The sequence below is a fragment of the Miscanthus floridulus genome, chromosome 19 (assembly GCF_019320115.1).
Source record: "Miscanthus floridulus cultivar M001 chromosome 19, ASM1932011v1, whole genome shotgun sequence".
In the NCBI taxonomy this organism is placed as follows: domain Eukaryota; kingdom Viridiplantae; phylum Streptophyta; class Magnoliopsida; order Poales; family Poaceae; genus Miscanthus; species Miscanthus floridulus.
The window spans coordinates 73,690,535-73,712,787 of NC_089598.1; the positions used below are offsets into that span (position 1 = coordinate 73,690,535).

General features: G+C 46.7%; 1 pseudogene; it reads left to right on the plus strand.

Moving 5' to 3' along the window:
- The first annotated feature begins 112 nt into the window (after positions 1-112).
- On the plus strand, positions 113-2,467 carry LOC136529215 (arogenate dehydrogenase 2, chloroplastic-like; annotated as a pseudogene).
- The last annotated feature ends 19,786 nt before the right edge of the window (positions 2,468-22,253 follow it).

Genomic DNA, 22,253 nt, shown 5'->3' on the forward strand with positions numbered 1-22,253 from the left:
ACCAACCGCGCTTTCTGAATGCCACGAGCCCACGACGCACCAATCGTCGATCAGACGTACCTGCAAAGAAACACACGCACGCGGACCGTGGTACTGTCAGCCAGCAGTCGATCAGACGGATGGTCAGCTCCCTCCGCCATTTCGCCGGCCTCGGCTGTTTCCCCGCCGCGGCGTTTAGCTCTGGCTACCCCTGCTTCCTGCGCCGCGACATCCCAAACTTCTGCGCCTTTGTGGCGCTCCGTCCGATCAGGCCGCCCGCCGCTGCCACGGCGCCGGCGAAGCCCCACCGATGGAGCAGCACCGGCAGACCGTTCCGATACCGTGCCACAGCGGCGACTCGCCGCCGGCGTCATCTGCAGCAGCGGTCCCGAAAACGGCGCTGCGGGTGGGGATCGTTGGGTTCGGCAACTTCGGGCAGTTCATCGCAGGCGGCGTGCAGCGGCAGGGCCACGCCGTGCTGGCGGCCTCTAGATCCGACTACTCCGACTATTGCGCCCACCATGACATTCGCTTCTTCAGGAGCGTCCAGCCGGACGTGCTGCTCATCTGCAGCTCCATCGTGTCCACGGAAGGCGTCGTCCGAGCCATCCCCTTCCACAAGCTCCGCCCGGACACCATCGTCGCCGACGTGCTCTCCGTCAAGGAGTTTCCCCGCAACCTCCTCCTAGAGGTAACAATGTCGTACCGTACGTACTGCAGCAATCAAAGCACTCTAATTACTGGTACAGCGTTAACCAGGCTTTTCACACACCTACCTACCTTTTGATGGCTGGGAGCTGAGTTGATGTTGGTGAACGGCGGCGAATACTATGCGGCCGTTTGGATCGCAGCCTGTGATAATAGCCAATGGGCTGTATCCACCAATCAGCCCCATTAGCTTTTATTAGCCCATGTTTAACCCAATGGTTCTCAAGCAGTTAGTGTAGGAAAAATTCTATTGTCTACGAGGCGGAGAGATCAAATAGCTAGCGACTTCTAGATAGCTATCCTAGAAATAACTCTCACAGCTCAAATAATTCTCTAACACAGTGTCCTTTTTTTATTATTTCTAAGCTCAATCTAGCTACCTATTTGAATGTTGACATTGAGGATGCCCTTAGCTCTATGTATCAACACCCCTACGCCTATTCCGTGGTCCAGAATTCGTTACTTGATTTTCTCTGAATTTCTGGGTGACGACGACAACAAAGACGTTAACCCTTATGTTGGACTTACCAACTGTACTTACAATGAATGGTGCATTGCTGTGTCTGGAATCCGGAATGAGGATTGTTGATACACTGATACATTGCCAATCTGGCAGGTTCTCCCACCCGGATTTGGGATCATCTGTACACACCCGATGTTCGGGCCGGAGAGCGGTTAACATGGCTGGGGCAAGCTTCCCTTCGTCTTTGACAAGGTCCGTGTCACGGAAGACGGGGATCAGGCGGCAAAGTGCGACCAGTTCTTGAGCATATTTGAACAGGAGGTAGGTAATTCTACCGGGACTTTTGATCTCTTTGGTTTGATGTTCATTCACAGTGGACCATTTGTGGGAGTAATTTTGGGTCAGGACAAACTGAACATGTGGATTTATTTTGTGTTTCATTTCGTTCTAAACGATTCTTGTAGGGATGTAGGATGGTGATGTCATGCGCGGAGCATGATCGCTACGCCGCGGGAAGTCAATTCATCACGCACACAATTGGGAGGTCAGCCACATTACATTTCATATCTGGAATGTTTTTGCAGTTATATATTACTCCAAATTGTTTCCAATCTCTGCCTGCTTAGCGTCATGCTATAGATAACTCATGTTATTTGGTGCAGGGTTTTATCACAGCTGAACCTCAAGTCAACCCCAATCAACACCAAGGGTTATGAGACCTTGCTGCAACTTGTAAGTGGTGAATGGCATGGTCTTGTCCATTCTTGATTGCTTAGACGAGGGGCTCTTATCGCCTACTACTAACCTTGCAGACCAAGAACACCGTAAGTGACAGTTTCGATCTGTACCACGGGCTCTTCATGTACAATATCAATGCCACAGAGCAGGCAAGTGCTCTCCACTCTCCATATGCTGTGCTATCCCTATCCCCTTGACACATCATGCATTAGTTGCATAAGCTGGTTTTGGTTAGCCTGTAATGCATATAGCACAATTGTTTGTTAACAGTATATATGCCTAAAAGCTCAAACATCAGCCTAATTTTTCACTACTTCACGTGCAGCTCGACAACCTGGAAATGGCATTTGAGAAGGTGAGACAGATGCTGTCTGGCAGGCTCCACGACTTCATACGAAAACAGATTGTGGAGAGGGCGGCCCCTGTGCCAGCGGATCCTTCAGGAAAATTGGCAAATGGTTTGTCCAGTTCTCCTGCAGCTCGCCTCTTATAGACAGTAACTGAAGAAAAAAAGACACATGTATCCCCCGTTTCCTACGCTTTAACCGGATACTTGCTGCCCAGGGAAATGCCAACACTACCGGAATCCTTAAATTTGCTGAGTGTTTTTTTATTTACCGAGTGTATTTCTTCGGGTACTCGGCGAACAAGTTCTTTACCGAGTGTCGCGCTAAAAACACTCGGCAAAAAAAAAAAAAAAAAAACACGCGGCAAATAGGACGTTTTGCTGAGTGTCGATCAAGACAAAAACACTAGACAAAGAGGTGGTTTGCTGAGTGTTAAAAAAATACACTCGGCAAACAAAAATAAAATCTTTTTTCTGAAAAAGAAGAAGAAAAAAATGAAAAAAAACTTTGCCGAGTGCTCAGATCCAAAACACTCGGCAAAAAAAGTAGAAGAAGAAAATAATTAAAAAAACTTTGCTCACTCGGCAAACAACAAAAAAATCTACTTAACCCGCCGCGCCCTCTCTCTCCTCCTCAAAACCGCCCGCGCCCTCTCTCTCCTCCTCCCTCCCGGCGGATCTCGGGTGCCGCCGCGTCCTCTCTCCTCTCGGCGGATCTCCGTCGCGCCCGCGCCCTCTCTCCTCCATCCCCAGAATCGCCCGCGCCCTCTCTCTCCTCCTCCCTCCCTAGAACCACCCGCCCCATCTCTCTCCTCCTCCCTCTCGGCGGATCTCCGGCGTCGCCGCGCCCTCTCTCCTCCTCCCTCCCGGCGGATCTCCACCGCGCACGCGCCCTCTCTCCTCCTCCCTCCCCAGATCCGCCTGCGCCCTCTCTCTCCTCCTCCGCGCCCTCTCTCTCCTCCTCTCCTCCTCCCTCCCGGAGGATCTCCAGCGCCGCCGCGCCCTCTCTCCTCCTCCCTCCCCAGATCCGCCTACGCCCTCTCTCTCCTCCTCTGCGCCCTCTCTCTCCTCCTCTCCTCCTCCCTCCCGGCGGATCTCCAGCGCCGCCGTGCCCGCGCCCTCTCTCCTCTCTCCTCTCTCTCTCTCTCGGGATGGAGGCGGCAGTCGGCGAGCCAGGCAGAGGCCTGCTCCAACGGCGCGTCTCCCTGTGGTGGAGGTCTACTCCGGTGGCGCTCCGACGGTGGATCTGGCGCGCCCCAGCGAGGAGCAGCCCAGATCCGGCGTGGAGCAGCCCAGATCCGGCAGGCGCGAGCGAGATGGCGGCGCTCCTCCACCGGCGTCGGGCCGGCGATGCGGCGCTCCTCCTCCACCTCAGCTCTACGTCATCTCCTGCGCGCCCTCTCTCTTCTCTCCCTCCGACGAGCTCCCTCCGACCTAGCAGTGTGGATCCGGCGAGCTCCACCACCTCGAGCTCCAGATTCGGCAGGCGGGTGGCGGATCCGGCGAGCTCCGCCACCTTGAGCTCCAGATCCGGCGCACCCCATGCGGCGGAGGGGACGGCGGCGCGGATGGTGGTGGCGGCGGCGATGCTGGTGGTGCGGGCATGTCTTTTTTTATTTTTTTTGAAAAAAAGTTTGCCGAGTGTTTTTTGGACACTCGGCAACGTCTTTGCCGAGTGCCCGACAAAAAACACTCGGCAAACAAACGTTTGCCGATACAGGGTTGCCGAGTGTAACACTCGGCAAACCCTTTATCGAGTGTTTTTTGGACTTCACCGAGTGCCCCTGGCACTTGGCAAAGATCCTGTATCCGGTAGTGCAATCTGTACATCTTACTAACTATTACTTCGTTCCAAATTATAGTTCACTTTGATTTGTCTTAAGTTAAACTTCTCTAAACTTGACATTTTTTTTAAAAATATTGATATCTACAAGTTGAAATAAATTCTCTATCAAAACATATCAGACAGCATATTGCACGAAAAATCTAATAAAAATGATGTTTTAGATGTTGGTGGATTTTTCTACAAAATTTGATCAAAGATAAAAATATGTTTAACTTAGGACAAAACCAAAGTGAAACAGAATTTAAAACAGTCAGGAGTATGTGTTTAACTTAGGACAAAACCAAAGTGAAACATAATTTAAAACAGTGGGAGTATGTCGTTGTTGTAAGTGTGCAGTTTCCATAGTTGTTACTATTGGCTAGACCATTAAGAGTATAAGGCCACTGCTCTCCTTTTTGTTCCAGATCTCTCCTCTCAGTTCGAGGCTTTTTGCTTGCTAATGTAATAGGAAGTTTGACAAATTTTATAAAAAAGATCTATAACACCAAATAAGTATATTATAAACATATACTTTATGATGTTATTATTATTGACATATGCAATAGTTTATTACTACATTTAAAATATACAATTGGAACTTAAGATCCAATAATCCGCTATAAAACTGCTGGGTTTCCAGCAAGTGGGACAAGAAAGGACTAGTGGAGGCCTTCGCCCGGTCGAGTGCCCTGGGCGAAGGCGTGAAAGACGGAAAGTGGGCCTGAGCCTGATTAGGGTTTCATAAATGTATCCCCCAACCCCTTGTACAGAAATTGAGTTCCCCTTTAATAGAGCACTACTTACTAAGGCTACTCTTTACAATTCTACCCCTTGTCGGTCACAGTACATCGTCGGAATATTTCTATTCTAATACAAACTGCTAGGGGTACTTTGGATGCCTTCTTTCGACCACCTTTGCTTGATGGGCCGCTACCGTGAGTCCGTTTGCAACCCACGGCCCGTCACCGCCTGCCCTACAGGAAGTCCCCTGGCTCCTAGAACCTTCGCCTAGGATGACCTTCACCCGGTCCTTCGCGCTAACTCCTGTAGCCTCCGCAGGTATCGCCCGAGTCTACGCCTTTGGCTGCATCCGGGCGCCTTCGCCGCAGTAGCTGGACCTTCGCTCACAGCGTCCGAGCCTTCGCCTTCAGCTACATCCGGGCGCCTTCGCCGTAGTTTTTGGACCTTCGCTCAGGGTGTCCGACCAGGCGGAGGTTCTACCCTTCTTTCCCTACACAATGCTCATAGAACATGGTTAATCGTTAGTTCTTGATGCTACTACAATCCTCAGAGCCTCTGTGACTCATAACCGTGTCCCAAAAGTCCCGCCCTTGAGGGCATGATCTGATGCTGGCGGGCCTTGTCCTCAAAATCTAGCCCTTAGGTTCTGAGGCATGAAGGCTTTTGTGCATGCGGAGGCTTTCCCCCTTTCCGCCCTGGATCGCCTGGATCAGATCGTTGCATTGGTGATGTGTCACTACCTGATTCACCGTGATGGCTCTAGAACCGACACGTTTTCGAATGGATGCGACCGTTGGCCCCTGGAAGTTGAAACGGCGAGGTGGTGGCTATATAAGGGGCGGTAGGTGAAGGCTTCCCCATCTCCATCTGAGCCATCGCTTTCAGCTACAATCACTTTCTAAGCTCTTTCTTCCTTGCTTAGCCTTCGCTTAGTTGTTGCTTTGCCTTCGCTTCCTATTGCCATTGCTAAATCCTAGAAGTGGCTTCGCCTATTAGTCCTCCCCGCCGGGCTACTTGCTTTGGTCTGTATCGTCGTCTTCTCGGCGTTAGAGTGAGTGGGTGGTCTGCGCGCTTTGAGGAGTGTATGATTGCTAGCGCGGAGGCATTGAGGCTTAAGGAGGATCTTTCTAGAGTTAAGGCCTCCGTCGCTGATTTGATAACCGCTGAGGAGGCAGGAGACATGGCTGGCTCATCCATGACATGGGATTTTGGGCCTTTGCTCATGATGAAGGACATGATCGAGGAGTTGCGGAGATTAGGGCTACTTTGATGAGGCTAAAGTGAAGCCTCCGCAGGGGGAGACAATTCCTAAACCATAGGCCGTTGATGTCGTTGTCTTCAAGGACTTTTTGCTTTGCGGCCTTCGCTTCCCTGTAGCACGCTTCCTTCACCATGTCCTGGAAGCGTTCGAGGTACAACTGCATCACCTTACTCCCAACGGTATTGTTACTTTGAGTAAGTTCTGCTGGGCCTGCTTGTCTTATGATGTGGAGCCCAATGTTGGTACTTTCTGTGAGTACTACGAGCTCCAGCGCTAGCCTAAATGGGTTGGCGAAGGCTAGTTGGTAGCTTAGTATTGGAGCTGCGCCTTCTTGCCCAAAAGGAATCAGAAAGGAGAGAAGTTGGAAATTTGTTTTGCTCAGAAGAACAAGTGGAACAAAGACTGGATGTAGTATTGGTTCTATGTTAGGACCGGGGGCATGACCTCTATGGATAGCGAAGGGAAAACACACACCCGTTATCCATTGGCATCCGTGATGACCTCAATGAAGCCTTCGACTCAAGGAACTCTGGACTCGGGGACTTCTGAGGGGTGCGAAGTGTGCGATCAGGCTTTTGCCTTGGCCTATCGGTACTTTGAAGACCGAGATTTGGCAAAGGAGATGGTAGCAGCTAATTGCTAGCCGCTTGGCTAGAATAGACACACCATGACTATTGAGATGGTGAACCTTCCTGTCTTTGGCAAAGGAGTCGGGGTTCCCTTTCCCCGGTTTGGTTTTTAACCTAAAGAGGGCAGGTCTGTTGAAAGAGTAGTAAAGTCCACAGAGGCGGGGGCTCAAGAAATACTCGGTGAGATTTCTGATAAGGAGTACCTGGCGTGCAGGGCCATCACCAGTACAATGCCCCATCTCAATTGTGTCTTCGAGGAGCTCGAGATTCATCATGAGGAGCATGATGTCCCTGCGAAGGTGCACAAGTCGCTGGAGGATAAAGCTAAGAAGGTTGCCACCAAGAACGCGACTGCTGCGGCTGAGGCGAAGAAGACAAAGGGGACTAGCGCATCTAAGGTCGTCAGTAATAAACAAAAGACCGTGGCCACTTCTACTGTCGCCTCCGCCGCCACCTCTGCTGCTGCCTTTGCTAACACCGATGAGGAGGTCGCGGAGAGCATTAGCGGAGGCTTGGCCTCTATGGGTGCCAGGATAAAGGGTGAAAGGTCCTAATGGCTAGAGGGGGTGAATAGCCTATTAAAATTTTCTACAACAACACTTAACAAACCAGTTAGACAAATATAAGGCGAAGCGAATGTTGCGCTAGCCTACTAGAAATGCAAGTCACCTATCATAATTCTAGTGACTATGATCTCTAAGCACACAAAGGCTATGTCACTACACTAAGTTAGAGTGCTCTCAAAGACTAACTAAAGAGCCACACTAACTACTAGACTCATCACAAGCTTGCTCTCAAAACTAATTACACTAAAGAGCGAAGCAACACTAGAAATGTAAATGCAAGAGAGGGGATGTGATGATTATACCGCTGTGTCGAGGATAGAGCCAATCACAATATGATGGAGCCAATCAATCAAGAAATCCTCGGAACAAGATGACACAAGATTTTTACCGAGGTTCACTTGCTTGATGGAGCCAATCAAACACAATCAATCAAGAAATCCTCAGAACAAGATGACACAAGATTTTTACCGAGGTTCACTTACTTGCCGACAAGCTAGTCCTCGTTGTGATGATTCACTCACTTGGAGGTTCACGCGCTAATTGGCATCACGTCAAACCCTCAATAGGGTGCCGCACAACCAACACAAGATGAGGATCACACAAGCCACGAGCAATCCACTAGAGTACCTTTTGGCTCTCCACCGAGGAAAGGTCAAGAACCCCTCACAATCACCACGATCGGAGCTAGAGACAAGCACCATCCTCCGCTCGACGATCATCGCTGCACCAAGCTGTCTAGGTGGCGGCAACCACCAATAGTAACAAGCGAATCCCACAGTGAAACACGAATACCAAGTGCCTCTAGATGCAATCACTCAAGCAATGCACTTCGATTCTCTCCCAATCTCACAAAGATGATGAATCTATGATGGAGATGAGTGCGAGGAATTTGGCTAAGCTCACAAGGTTGCTATGCCAATGCAAATGGCCAAGAGGGTAAGCTTGAGCCAGCCATGGGGCTTAAATAGAAACCCTCACGAAATAAAGCCGTTGGGCTCTCACTGCAGCCTGTTGCTTGGTGACCGGACGCGCCGGTCAAATCGACCGGACACACGCCACTAGCGTCCGATCGTTCGATTGCTGCCACGTGTCACCAGGCATTTAACCTCAGCCACTAATCTTCAATGGCTAACTCAGACGCCTGCGTGATTAAGTAATGACCGGACGTGCCGTCATGAATACCGGATGCGCCAATCCGTAGCCAGCCCCCGTGCGCGTGCCACAGCCACGTCATGATCGGACGCACCAATCCCTATGGCTCCACGACGTCAAGTCATGTCCAGAGAGCATCCAAAGCGCCCAGACATGGACCAGACGTGTTAGGTCTACCATGACCAGACGTGCCCTAGCGTCCGCTTGCCCTTCACCCTACTGTGCGCCATCGCATCATCAGACGTTAGCCTGACCAGACGCACCAGCGTCACGTCAGGTCGTCGTTTGCCTCAGCGTCCGGTCAAGCATCTGACAGAGGCCGAGCACACCAACCTTTTTATAAATGACCGGACTCACTGACCCCGCATACGGTCAGTTCGAGCACAGCGTCCGGTCACTGATTTTTAGTGAAAAATCAACTCCTCGACTTCACCAACTTCTCCATCCTTGCTCAAATGTGCCAACCACCAAGTGTATCACCTTGTGCACGTGTGTTAGCATATTTTTACAAATATTTTCATGGGTGTTTGCACTCCACTAGATCTAAATGCATATGCAATGAGTTAGAGCATCTAGTGGCACTTTGATAACCACATTTCGATACGAGTTTCACCCCCCTTAATAGTATGACTATCGATCCTAAATGTGATCACACTCGCTAAGTGTCTCGATCACCAAACCAAAAAGCTCCTATCAAGTTTCACCTTTGTCTTGAGCTTTTTTATTTTCTCTTTCTTCTTTTCCAAGTCCAAGTACTTGATCATCACTGTGGCATCACCATCGTCATGATCTTCACCATTTGCTCCACACTTGGAATAGTGCTACCTATCTCATGATCACTTTGATAAACTAGGTTAACACTTAGGGTTTCATCAATTAACCAAAACCAAACTAGAGCTTTCAATCTCCTCCTTTTTGGTAATTGATGACAACCCTTTCACAATGATATGAATTGAAATTCATTTGACTCCATGTTGCTTGCCCAAGCATATTTACCATGTGTAAAAGGATATGGACAAGTTTCATGAACCCCAAAGGGTAGCATTAGCTCCCCCTACATATATGCTAAGAGTTTGGATTAAAGCTTGCACATATGTATGGATTAGAGTTTTGGGAGAGTAATGTCTACCAAATGATGCTAAGGTATAAGAGATGGACCTTTGAAGCATGATACCAATCGGAGTGCACCAATATACCATCCTTAGCACCCTTAGTAACTAGATATACACAAAAACTAGAATACCCCATGAGATCAACATTAGAAGCAAGGGTCTAGTTTTTACAATATAAACACAAGTCTAGTTACTCAACCTATGCATGCTAGTTTTTTATTTCATCATTCAAACCTATAACTATCATACACCACACAAGCATTGATATTGAAATTTAAAACTTGTGCCATGCAAGCAAACATATGAAATGCACGTTCAAATGCATCAATCAAGTTTATGAGCTTGCCCCCCTACTTGTGTGCTCAAAATTTTAATTAATCCTCTTCCTTTGTCATATCTCTCCCCCTATGTCAAAGTTCTCCTCCTTTGTCATCTTTTCACTATCTTTGTGCAATTTCTTCCCCTTTGTCATCAATGACCACAAAGGTTCAATTTTAGATAGGTTAAGGTTATCAATGTCAATCAATGGGGTGAGGATCATTTTCCCAAATTTAGTTCAATCTAGAACACTTGCCAAAGATATTTAACTCGGTTTGATCCAAGGACAAGCTTTTTCACGCCTCATTTCAAGGGTTATCTTATACCATTTTTAGTTAAACCCTTATAGCTCATTTTCTAGATCAAACACTAGGTTTACAAGCCCACAAACATGTCATATGCTACCACTAGATCAAGTCAAGCATAGAAACAATAGTGGTACCATACAAGCATCAAATTCATTTGATTTTCATGAATGAGCCTATAAGACATGTGAAATGACTAGATGCACTAAACAAGTCCTTACCAAAGGATGTATGCCATGCCAATCAACTTTTACCTTGGATTGCTTGAAGGAGAGGCATGTCATATAAGTTGAGGGGGTGCTGTCGGTACAGGACCCATGGGATACCCCGCAAGGAAGGGAGAAGACCTAGTCTAATTAGGATTCTTCCCCTGTACTCTTAGTAGCAGTATTATTATGTAATCCTACTAGGAACTCTCATTGTAAACTGACTAGGACTCTGGCCTCCTGACTATATAAAGGAGGGCAGGGCTCCTTGGATCGGGAGTTCAGAGAACAATTGTACGACATAACACTTTACAATCAATCCAACGTAAAGGCTAACGCCGACTGGACGTAGGGCTATTACTCAATCGAAGATCGAGGGTCCGAACCAGGATAAATCAACTGTCTCTTGCGTTAACCGTCGAGTTTCGCATATGCTGAAACCCGAACATACTGCCCCGGGAACCCCCGTGGCAGGCTATCGGTGGTCAAACATCGATAGTTGGCGCGCCAGGTAGGGGCTTTCAGCGACTTTGCATCCGAGAGCTCGATGGACCTCGACAACATGATCTTCTCAAAGGGATCAACCTTCATCTTCGGTTCATGGATCTACGAGGCAGGCGATGATGGCAAGCTCCAAGGCCGTCTCCTCGAAGATTCAGATCATCATCAGGACTTTTTCATTTCGGCGACAACGATAGATCAACTTGCCGGAAGATTCACACAGCTCGTGATGTCCAATCCAACTAAGATTTCGTGGCTTCACGCATCCGATTCAAACTCAGGTTCCGCTTCCGAGACAGAGTCTTATCCGAGTTCTTTCAAAAAACCGAGTTCTTTTCTGACAAAACTCTAGAACATGACGTCAACCTATCAAGAATACTACTTGGAGTACACTCAGAGTACTTTAAAGAAGTCAGGTCCTCTTTCGTTCAGACTCCACAACATGGCAACATCTTATCAGACACGGTTCGAAGGATCCACCAATCCAGTGCTTAGAATGCCACTGAAAGGAGCCCAGGAAGGTCTCGTCTTAACTATAACATCTCAAGACTGCATCGTTCACTGGCCAGGTTCTGTTCCTGAGGATAGCGGCACTCAACTAGTCGACAACGCGACAACAACAACTCTACCTTACCAAGAAGGAGACTCGATCTGTGACCTTGAAGCCTCTACTGAAGTTATCCACAACTCTGGTAGTACAGAAACCAAAGACGATGACAGAACAACTCACGCTAGAGAAGTATTCATGATTCGCCATACTCGGTCACCATTGGTCCCCCTAGAAGCACCCGATGTCAGGTCTTCAGATGAATCCGAATCCAACATATCACCATTTATCCAGGGGCACGATGGTGAGACTGAGAGTCAGAGGCAAGCCAGAGAGAGAAAGAATAAATTAAAACAAGGACATCAACGCCGTGCTAAGCAGCGAAAGGACACTTGGATCAAATATGAGTCAGACCTAGCCGAGTACAATAGAAGAAAATTAGAGCGAGAGGTCAAAGAAGGACGAGTAGCGAATACACCCTACGATAAGATCCAAGAAGCACTAGAAGAACTTAGGGCGACTTCACATCCCAATGAAAAACAAGAATAGCTCCGGGACTTCCTCCGATCAACAGTCCTAAGGATGCACGATGGAAGGGCCCGCTCAAGACTACCTGACAGGTCAACATCTCATGAGCAGGAAGATCAAAATCAAAGGAAGTCCACTTTCGAGAGACTTGGACCAAGTGGAAGTCACAACAGAGAAAGTAGAAGAAATCATAGTCAAAACGACCGAGTCAAACAACCAAGAAAGGCCAGAAGCAAAGCACCTACTCGGACAGCCACACAAAACTACTCTCACCAAGACAACAGTTAGCAAAAAGGGGGCGCCGAATCAGAATACACAGAAGCCTGAACGCATGATAGATTCCCCTGTTTTGCAAATAGACTTGCTTCAATATGACTGCCTCATAAGTTCAAGCCATCCAACCATTCCAAGTATGACGGCAAGACCGAACCAAAGCAATGGCTCAGGATTTACTCGCAATCGATTGAATTGGCCGGAGAAGACGATGACATCGAGACCTTGTTCTTTCCCATGGCCTTAGAAACCATGCCACTGCAATGGTTTGACAAATTGAATCCAGGATCAATCAGAAATAGGGAGGACTTGCAAAGAGCTTTATGTGAAAATTTCGTGGGTATCATTACACACCCAATCACCCACGCAGAGTTAAAAGGACTTAAGCAGAAAGGAGGTGAAAGTCTTAGAAATTACTATCGATGATTTGGCGAACTACGAGCTCAAGTACATGACATCACACAACTAGAAGTAATCGAAGCTTTCTCTCACGGAATCATGGCAAGGTGGCAATTTCAAGATTTCTGCAAAGAAAACCCAAGAAACAATGAAGAATTCAGACGAACAGTGGAAAAGATGATTACCGCAGAGGAAAAGACACGAGAAAGATTCCCGGATAGAAACAACAGAGACAACCCGGATAGACAAAATCCTCGAAACAACAGACAACAGGAAAGAAAACGTGATCTAGACAACACCGTAGCAGTGACTGACAAATCAAGGAAGTTTTCAAAGCCAAGAAGGTATGACAACATTGAAAACATGCATTGCCCCTTGCACCCCAAAGGAAATCACACCATCGGAGACTGCTATACCTTCAAAGATCGATACACGAGGAAAGATAGTAAGGAGAATACCAAAGAAGGCAATCAGAAAAAAGAAGAAGACAACCACGAAGACAAGGGATTCCAAATATCCAGGGGGACAGTGGTAGTAATCTTTACCGAGGTTCGAGATTCCAGAAGCAAACATCAAGAAAAGCTAGCGTTACGAACCATCATGGCAGTAGAACCTGCTATACCAAGATATCTCAATTAGTCAGAGTATCCAATCCAATTTTCAAGAGAAGACCAATGGACCAGCGTAGGAAACGCAGGCCATTACCCACTGGTTCTAGATCCAACCATTGCTGGAATGACTGTTACGAAAGTACTAATCGACGGAGGAGCTGGACTCAACATCATTTTTTCAGAAACTCTAAGGAAGATGGGACTACAACTCGCCGGGATGATCACACCAACAAGCACGCCTTTTTATGGCATAGTACCCAGCAAGGCAGCAATGCCACTTGGACAAATCACTCTACCGGTTACTTTTGGGACTCCCTCGAACTACCGTACAGAGTTCATCAAGTTTGAAGTCATGGACTTCGATTCATCATATCACGCAATCCTCAGGTGCCCAGCACTAGCAAAATTCATGGCAATACCGCAATATCCGTACCTGCTGCTTAAGATGCCAGGGCCTAACGGTGTTCTCTCTCTTTAGAGTGATTTGAAGCGCGCATTTGACTGTGATGTTCAGGCAATCCAAATTGCAGCAAAAGCACAGGCCAACGATGGAAGAAAAGAAATAACCACTGTTGCAGCAGAAATGAGCCCAGAAGAGCTAGAGATACCGGCTAAAAAACCCAGCATCCTAGCACCACCAAAAGAAGCTGACGTCAAGCAAATCGACCTGGGCACCAGCGATCCCTCAAAAATGGCAACCGTCAGCGCCCACCTATCAGCAAAATAGGAACTCGCGCTCACCAACTTTCTTCGGGACAACAAAGATATCTTCGCTTGGAAGCCGACCGACATGCCAGGGGTCCCAAGAGAGTTGGCTGAGCACAGAATTGATATCAATGATGGCTCCAAGCCTGTGAAGCAACGACTACGACGATTCTCACCAGACAAGAAGGCAACAATTAAAAAGGAAATTACAAAACTAATGGCAGCCGGATTCATCAGAGAAATCCTCCATCTAGATTGGCTAGCAAACCTAGTTCTGGTACAGAAAAAGAATACGGACGAGTGGCGCATGTGTGTCGACTACACAGATCTCAACAAACACTGCTCGAAAGATCCATTCGGACTACCACGCTTTGATCAGATAGTTGATTCAACAGCAGGATCTACCCTATTATCCTTCCTTGATTGCTATTCAGGATATCACCAGATTGCATTAAAGGAAAAAGATCAGAGCAAGACATCTTTCATCACTCCATTCGGTGCCTACTGCTCCAAAACCATGTCATTTGGACTAAAAAATGCTGGTGCAACTTACCAAAGAGCTATCCAAACATGCCTCGGTGATCAGATCGGCAAAAACGTAGAAGCATACGTGGATGATGTTGTGGTAAAGACAAAGAACCCAGAAACACTAATTGAAGACCTAAAGCAAACCTTCGAAAACCTGAAAAAATGGAGGTGGAAATTGAATCCAAACAAATATGTATTCGGAGTTCCTTCAGGACAACTACTCGGATTCCTGGTCAGTCATCATGGAATCGAAGCAAGTGCCAAGCAGATTCGAGCCATAACAGAGATGGGCCCTCCTCGAAGTGTGAAAGATGTGCAGAAACTAACAGGCTGCATGGCGGCATTCAATCGTTTCATATCAAGACTGGGCAAAAAAGGGTTACCTTTCTTTAAATTACTAAAGAAGACAGACAAGTTTGAGTGGACAGAAGAAGCCAACGAAGCTTTCAAGAAGCTCAAGGCATATCTCACATCCTCACCCGTTCTCACACCTCCGAAGAAATACAAAGACATGATGCTGTACATTGCGGCAACTTCTACTGTGATCAGCACTGCAATTGTCGTAGAAAGAGAAGAAGAAGGGCATGTATATAAAGTACAACGCCCCGTATATTACATCAGCGAAGTACTATCAGAATCAAAAATCCGGTACCCACATGTGCAAAAACTACTCTACGCCCTCCTGATCACTTCATGCAAGCTTCGCCACTATTTTGAAAGTCACAAGATTACCGTAGTAATAGATTTCCCACTCGGAGACATCCTACACAATAGAGACGCAACAGGGCGCATATCTAAGTGGGCAGTTGAACTTGGTGCTCTCAATATCGATTTCACCCCACGAAAGGCAATTAAATCTCAAGCCCTAGCTAATTTTGTTGCTGAATGGATAGAAATTCAATAGCCTATGTCAAGTACCATCCTTGATCATTGGAAGATATATTTTGATGGATCACTCAAGCTAGGCAGAGCCGGTGTAGGCGTCCTCCTAATTTATCCAGATGGAAAGCAACTCAAGTACGTCCTTCAGATTCTATGGCAAGCTACAAACAATGAAGCAGAATACAAAGCCCTTATACACGGGCTACGAGTGGCAATTACCCTCGAAATCAAGCGTTTACTCGTTTACGGTGATTCAACAGTGGTAATCAATCAAGTCAACAAAGATTGAGACTGCACCAAAGAAAACATGGGCGCTTACTGTGCTGAAATACGAAAGCTCAAAAAACATTTTCAAGGATTAGAAATTCTACACATCCTGCGCGATTATAATATTGCGGCAGACATCCTCACCAAGCTAGGATCAGATAGGGCGAAGGTCCCACCTGGTGTATTCTTAGAGGAGTTATCAGCCCCCTCTATCAAACAACCCGGTGAGATAACCCCTGAAATCTCAGCCAAAGACACCTAGATCTTGGTAATCACCACTTCATGGACCCAGGTTTTTATTGATTACATCAAAGAAAATAAGTTGCCAGCGGAAAAAGAAGAAGCTACCCGAGTTGTTCGTAGAAGCAAGAACTACGTCCTAGTAGGAGACAAGCTCTATAGAAGAGCCACATCATCAGGAGTACTCCTAAAATGCGTCTCATTTGAAGAGGGCAAAGAGATCCTAGACGAAATACACTCAGGTTGCTGTGGAAATCATGCCGCTTCAAGAACACTAGTCGGAAAAGCATTCCGCACCAGTTACTACTGGCCAATCGCTTTGAAAGACGCAGAAGAACTCGTTAGAAGATGCAAAGGTTGTCAAATATTCGCAAGACAGGCTCATGTGCCAGCTCACAACCTCATCTGCATCCCACCTGCTTGGCCTTTCTCCTACTAGGGGCTGGATCAAGTAGGACCCCTCAAGAAAGCAAAAGGCAGCTTCGAGTACATCTTCATAGCAATTGACAAGTTCACCAAGTGGATTGAATTCAAACCACTCGCAAAATATAGCACAACCAAAGCAGTTGAGTTCATCCAAGACATTATGCACCGCTTCAGCATGCCCAATCGAATCATCATAGATTTGGGTTCTCCCTTTATAGCCACAGAATTTCAAAGTTGGGCACAGGACTACGGCTTCAGAATAGATTATGCATCAGTCGCACATCCAGAGGCCAACGGATAGGTCGAAAGGGCAAATGGACTCATACTAGCTAGATTAAAACCAAGATTGTATAAAGAACTAGTAGACTATGGATCAAAATGGATTGAAGAATTACCCAAGGTCGTATGGGGGCTATGGACTCAAATAAGCAGAGCCACCGAATACTCACCTTTCTTCCTGATTTACGGATCAGAAGCCATACTACCTACAGACTTGATCTGGACGTCACCAAGGATAGAACAATATGACAAAGGAGAAGCAGAACACACCCAAAGATTAGAACTCGACAGTACAGAAGAAGCCAGAGTAAACACTACCCTTCAATCAGCAAGATACCTCCAAGGACTAAGACGCCACTACAACAAGAATGCCTAGTCTCGATCATTACAAGTTGAAGACCTAGTACTAAGAAGAATACAAAAAACCGACGGACGCCATAAACTACTCAGTCCATGGGAAGGTCCTTTTATTGTCACAAAGGTCATCAGACTGGGCACATACAAGTTGATAACCAAAGACAGAAAAGAAGTCAACAATGCATGACACATCAGTCAGCTACGAAGATTCTACGCATGAAAACAACTCAAGGGAAAATATGTATACAAGACATAAGAGATCAACGTTCATGGTCAACAAAGATAGCGCTCATCAACAACATATGTACTATTGTGACCAATCAATATTCATGATCAATAAAGATGGTTCTTTCTTGACAAACATATATCTCATTATGGCTTTGCCCGAGTTGTTTCCAACATGAACAAAAAGCAAAATGGCTGAAAAGACGCCTGAGCATACTGACCGAGAGCAAAAGAGCAGAAAACATGCTTCAGCCCGCCGATGAGGGTAGCTAATAAGCTAACACCCGAACTAAAAAGCAAAATGGCTGAAAAGACGCCTGAGCATACCGGTAGAGAGCAAAAGAGCTGAAAACATGCTTGAGCCCGCCGATGAGGGTAGCTAATAAGCTAACACCCAAACTAAAAAGCAAAATAGCTAAAAAGACATCTGAGCATACCAGCCGAGAGCAAAAGAGCTGAAAACATGCTTAAGCCCACCGATGAGGGTAGCTAATAAGCTAACACCCGAACTAAAAAGCAAAATGGCTGAAAAGACGCCTGAGCATACCGGCCGAGAGCAAAAGAACTAAAAACATGCTTGAGCCCGCCGATGAGGGTAGCTAATAAGCTAACACCCGAACAAAAAAACAAAATGGCTGAAAAGACGCCTGAGCATACCGGCCGAGAGCAAAAGAGCTGAAAACATGCTTGAGCCCGCCGATGAGGGTAGCTAATAAGCTAACACCCGAACTAAAAAGCAAAATGGCTGAAAAGACGCCTGAGCATACCGGCCGAGAGCAAAAGAGCTGAAAACATGCTTGAGCCCGCCGATGAGGGTAGCTAATAAGCTAACACCAGAACTAAAAAGCAAAATGGCTGAAAAGACGCCTGAGCATACCGACCGAGAGCAAAAGAGCTGAAAACATGCTTGAGCCCGCCGATGAGGGTAGCTAATAAGCTAACACCCGAACAAAAAAGCAAAATGGTTGAAAAGACGCCTGAGCATACCGGCCAAGAGCAAAAGAGCTGAAAACATGCTTGAGCCTGCCGATGAGGGTAGCTAATAAGCTAACACCCGAACCAAAAAGCAAAATGGCCGAAAAGACGCCTAAGCATACCGGCCAAGAGCAAAAGAGCTGAAAACATGCTTGAGCCCGCCGATGAGGGTAGCTAATAAGCTAACACCCAAACCAAAAAGCAAAATGACTGAAAATAAGCCTGAACATAAATCAGAGCAATTTCAAGACAAGACCCTTGAAAGGTCCTAATATGGCTAGAGGGGGGGTGAATAGCCTATTTAAAAATCTACAAATTAACTAGAGCAATTTGATTAGTATGACAAATAGCGTAATGCAAACTTGCTCTAGCTCTACAAGGGTTGCAAGCCACCTATCCAACAATTCTAGTTGCAATGATTACTTAGGCACACAAACTTGCTACTCCAAAGAGCTCAACTAGATGAATGTAAATAATAAAGCAAGCTCTCAATTCTAATTACACTAAAGAGCTTGTATCAACTAGTTTGTAAGAATGTAAACAAGTAAGTAGGGTGATTATACCGCCGTGTAGGGGATGAACCAATCACAAGATGAAGATCAAGCCAATCACCGGGAGAATGCGAATGACAAGAGACAACTGATTTTTCTCCCGAGGTTCACGTGCTTGCCAACACGCTAGTCCCCGTTGTGTCGACCAACACTTGGTGGTTCGGCGGCTAAGAGGTGTTTCACAAACCTCGTCCACATGATAGGACACCGCAAGAACCGACCCACAAGTGAGGTAACTCAATGACACAAGTGAGTTACCTTTCCACCCTACGACAGGAGCGGCGTAGCCGGTACCGGAGCCCTAGAAGAACTCGGTAATGGAGCTACAGAAGAACTCGGTGCCGAAGCTCCAGAAGAATTGGTACCCAATGAACGATTACTACAAAGAAATCAAGACCAAAGTCAGAACAAAGGAGAGGTTCAACAACAGGAAAACGAGAAAAGAACTCACCGACATGCAACAAGAGGCACATCATCAGCCTCGTCCTCCTCACTCTCGACCAAGGCCACCATGGCTCTAGCTAAAAAAGGACAAGAGTACTCGGTCAAAGATAAAAACAAACAGCAAAAGGACAGAGCGTATTAATATGCTCACCTAAGAGCATGCTAGCTACGACTGGAGTACCTGGACGAGTACTCGACTGGTGAGACTTCTTGGCAGTAGATGGAGCAGAAGAAGAACTATCCGCTCGCCCCCTCTTTCCGAAAGTACGAGGAGCTCGAGGAACTAGACGAGGAACATACTCTTCATATACGTTAGAAAATGTGGAAGAAACACCAGGAAGCATAATAGTAGTTTGAAACTTACTGGTCAAGGACGCCCCAGCAAGACTACCCCCAGCATCCATATTTGTAGGGAGATCATCAAGGGGAATTGGATTAGCGAAATTACACCCCAATTCCTATAAAAGTGTAAAACAACGAGACAAGGAAGATTAAGCAAAAGTGGATACAACGAAAGAAAACCAAAAGTACCCGAATAAAGAAAAGAACAACTTACAGCAGGAGGCAGGTTCTTTGCGCTGTACTCAAGGACAGCAAGCGGAACAATGCTTACTCCTTTCAGCATCTTCTAGAGACACTCGAGCACTTCCTCATCGGTCAACTCAAGAGCAGGGACCATACGAGAAGGGTCCTCCGCCCCAGAGTACTCGAAACCGTAATGTTCGTGCTCCTTCAAAGGTTGAACTCAGTGGCGAAGAAAACTTGAAATAATACCGAAGCTGGTCAAGCCTTGCTGCTTCAGAGTACAAATCTTCTCGAGAAAGGGCTTGATCATTTAGAGCTCAGCAGTCATCACCGGGTTCTTTTCCCATCGGTCATTAACCAAGGGACTAGACCCGGAGTGAACAGAAAGAGGAGGAATCAAGTTGGCAGCATAAAACCAGTCAGCACGCCAATCTCTTATAGAATAAACCAGGTCATAGTCAAAGAATTTACTTCTAAAATCCTAGCGAAACTAAATCCCACAGCCACTAAGAATGCTGGTGTCATCGCGACGAGGTTGGGGCTTCAGACGAAAGAAGTAATGAAAGAGGGAAAGAGAAGGAGGAATTCCAAGGAAGGTTTCACAGAGATAAACAAAGACAGAAAGATAGAGAACATCATTGGGAGCAAGATGATTAAGGCTAATCCCAAAATAGCCAAGAAACCGATGAAGAAAAGCAGAAGCCAGGAGGAAAAGTCTAGCATGGACAAAGGAAACGAAGAGAATGATCTCACTAGGACCTAGAGCAGGGACCCGATGCTTGTTCGGAGCCCTCCATTCAGTAATGTCCTTGCTCTGGATCAGGCCATCGCCAACAAGCTCGCGAAGCTGGTCTTCAGTCGTTGTCGGAGCCGGCCAAACCTTCTGGGCAGCCCTCATGGCCATGAACTCTTGGTTCTCGATCATGGAAAGTGATGATTCCTCGTCCACAAAGGCTGCCTAGGACTTGCTCACGGCTTTCTTCCTACCCATGTACTAACGGAGGCAAAAAGGCACTAGGGAAAGAGAAGGCTCGGATGGCGGCGCTCAGATGGCGACGGCGGAGTTGCGAAGGCTAGGGTTTTCAAGGCAAAGGCAGGGTACCAAAGAAAAGGAGGAGAAATGCCTTTAAATAGATTTTACACCGGTAAAAACACGGCCCACTAGGCCTGTTTTAACACAGCATGAGGACGCAATGGTCCATTTACTGATGCAGCTAAAATGATGGATGGCTCAAATCCACACAACGGTACAGTTCAACAGGCAGATTTCAGACTTATCCATCTAGCACCACAGTAGAATTATCATATCACCACAAAAGAACTCATCAACAATAAAGCAAAGAAGGGTTATCTCACAAAGAGCGCAACAACCTGGTCCTTATAGAAAGAACTCAGAAATCTCATCAACAACCAGGACAACAGGAAAATAAAGAATTGCAACTCAGAAGACAAGATTCTTTCCATTATAACTAGTTTAAAAAATAGAAGATTACACATCTTACAAGACCCAACGAACTCGGTACCACGAAAAGCAAAGTAGCAAAGAGGAACCCGGACACGGCTAGGCTTTGGAACGACTACATGTTCCAAATTGCTACTCGGCAGGACAAACCGCCCTCGGCTACACTATTTTCTTCAAAGGACAGGCGCAGTGCATCCAAGGCAGAAATCAATAGCATGGCGGGACAACATGGAGCAGAGAAGGTCGGTAGGCATCTGTCTACCCAAGTCCGATGTGATGCTGGATATGATGCTAATCTGCACCGGATAGTCTCCGGACTGGCGACGAGGATCAACCCAGAGCTGCCAGATGAAGGATCGCATCCCACATCACAAGATTCCCTCCAACTACTGCCACATACTTCCAAGTACAATGCTGCTGTAGGATTAGCTTACCTCTAATCCCTATCACAAGACTCCCTCCAGCTATGGCAAGACACACAAGAACTGCAAAATAAGCCCAGGGGCTACTCTACTTCATAAACTACCATATTCATGACTACAGAGACTTCAGAACAAGCAACAAAATGCTCAATGAATCAAAACAACACTCCAGGAGGGTATTTATAGACCGAAGGAGCGGTGCACATGGACCAGGAGCACAAATGAAACAAGCCTAACAAAGGACACAGTGAAAAGACAGAATTCAATGAAAAAGGACTCAGGCGTGAAGGAACAGTACTCAAGGACAAGCATATTCAAAAGGATATACCAACACTGTATAACTCATGAACAAACAACATTCACACTCAACCACCACCTTACAACTACATCTGACAATAGCAGACTACCAGAGAATATGCCAAGACCCTGCATCCAAGTTCTTCTTGAACAAAACAACCTGGATATATGCTCGGGGGCTGCAATAGGAGAAGTTCTCAGTTCTTTTGAACAACTCAGATTCAAGACCCTCCAACTTTTTGTTTCAAATAGCAAGAGGCTCGGGGGCTACACTCAATGAGTGCACTTTTTCCTTCAAAAAGCGCACGTCAGCAAGATGACTACTTCAAGACAACAGTTTTTCAAACGACATAAGATTCAAGACCCTCCAACTTTTTGTTCCAAATAGCAAGAGGCTCGGGGGCTACACTCAGTGAGTGCACTTTTTCCTTCAAAAAGCGCACATCACTCAGAAGACTTC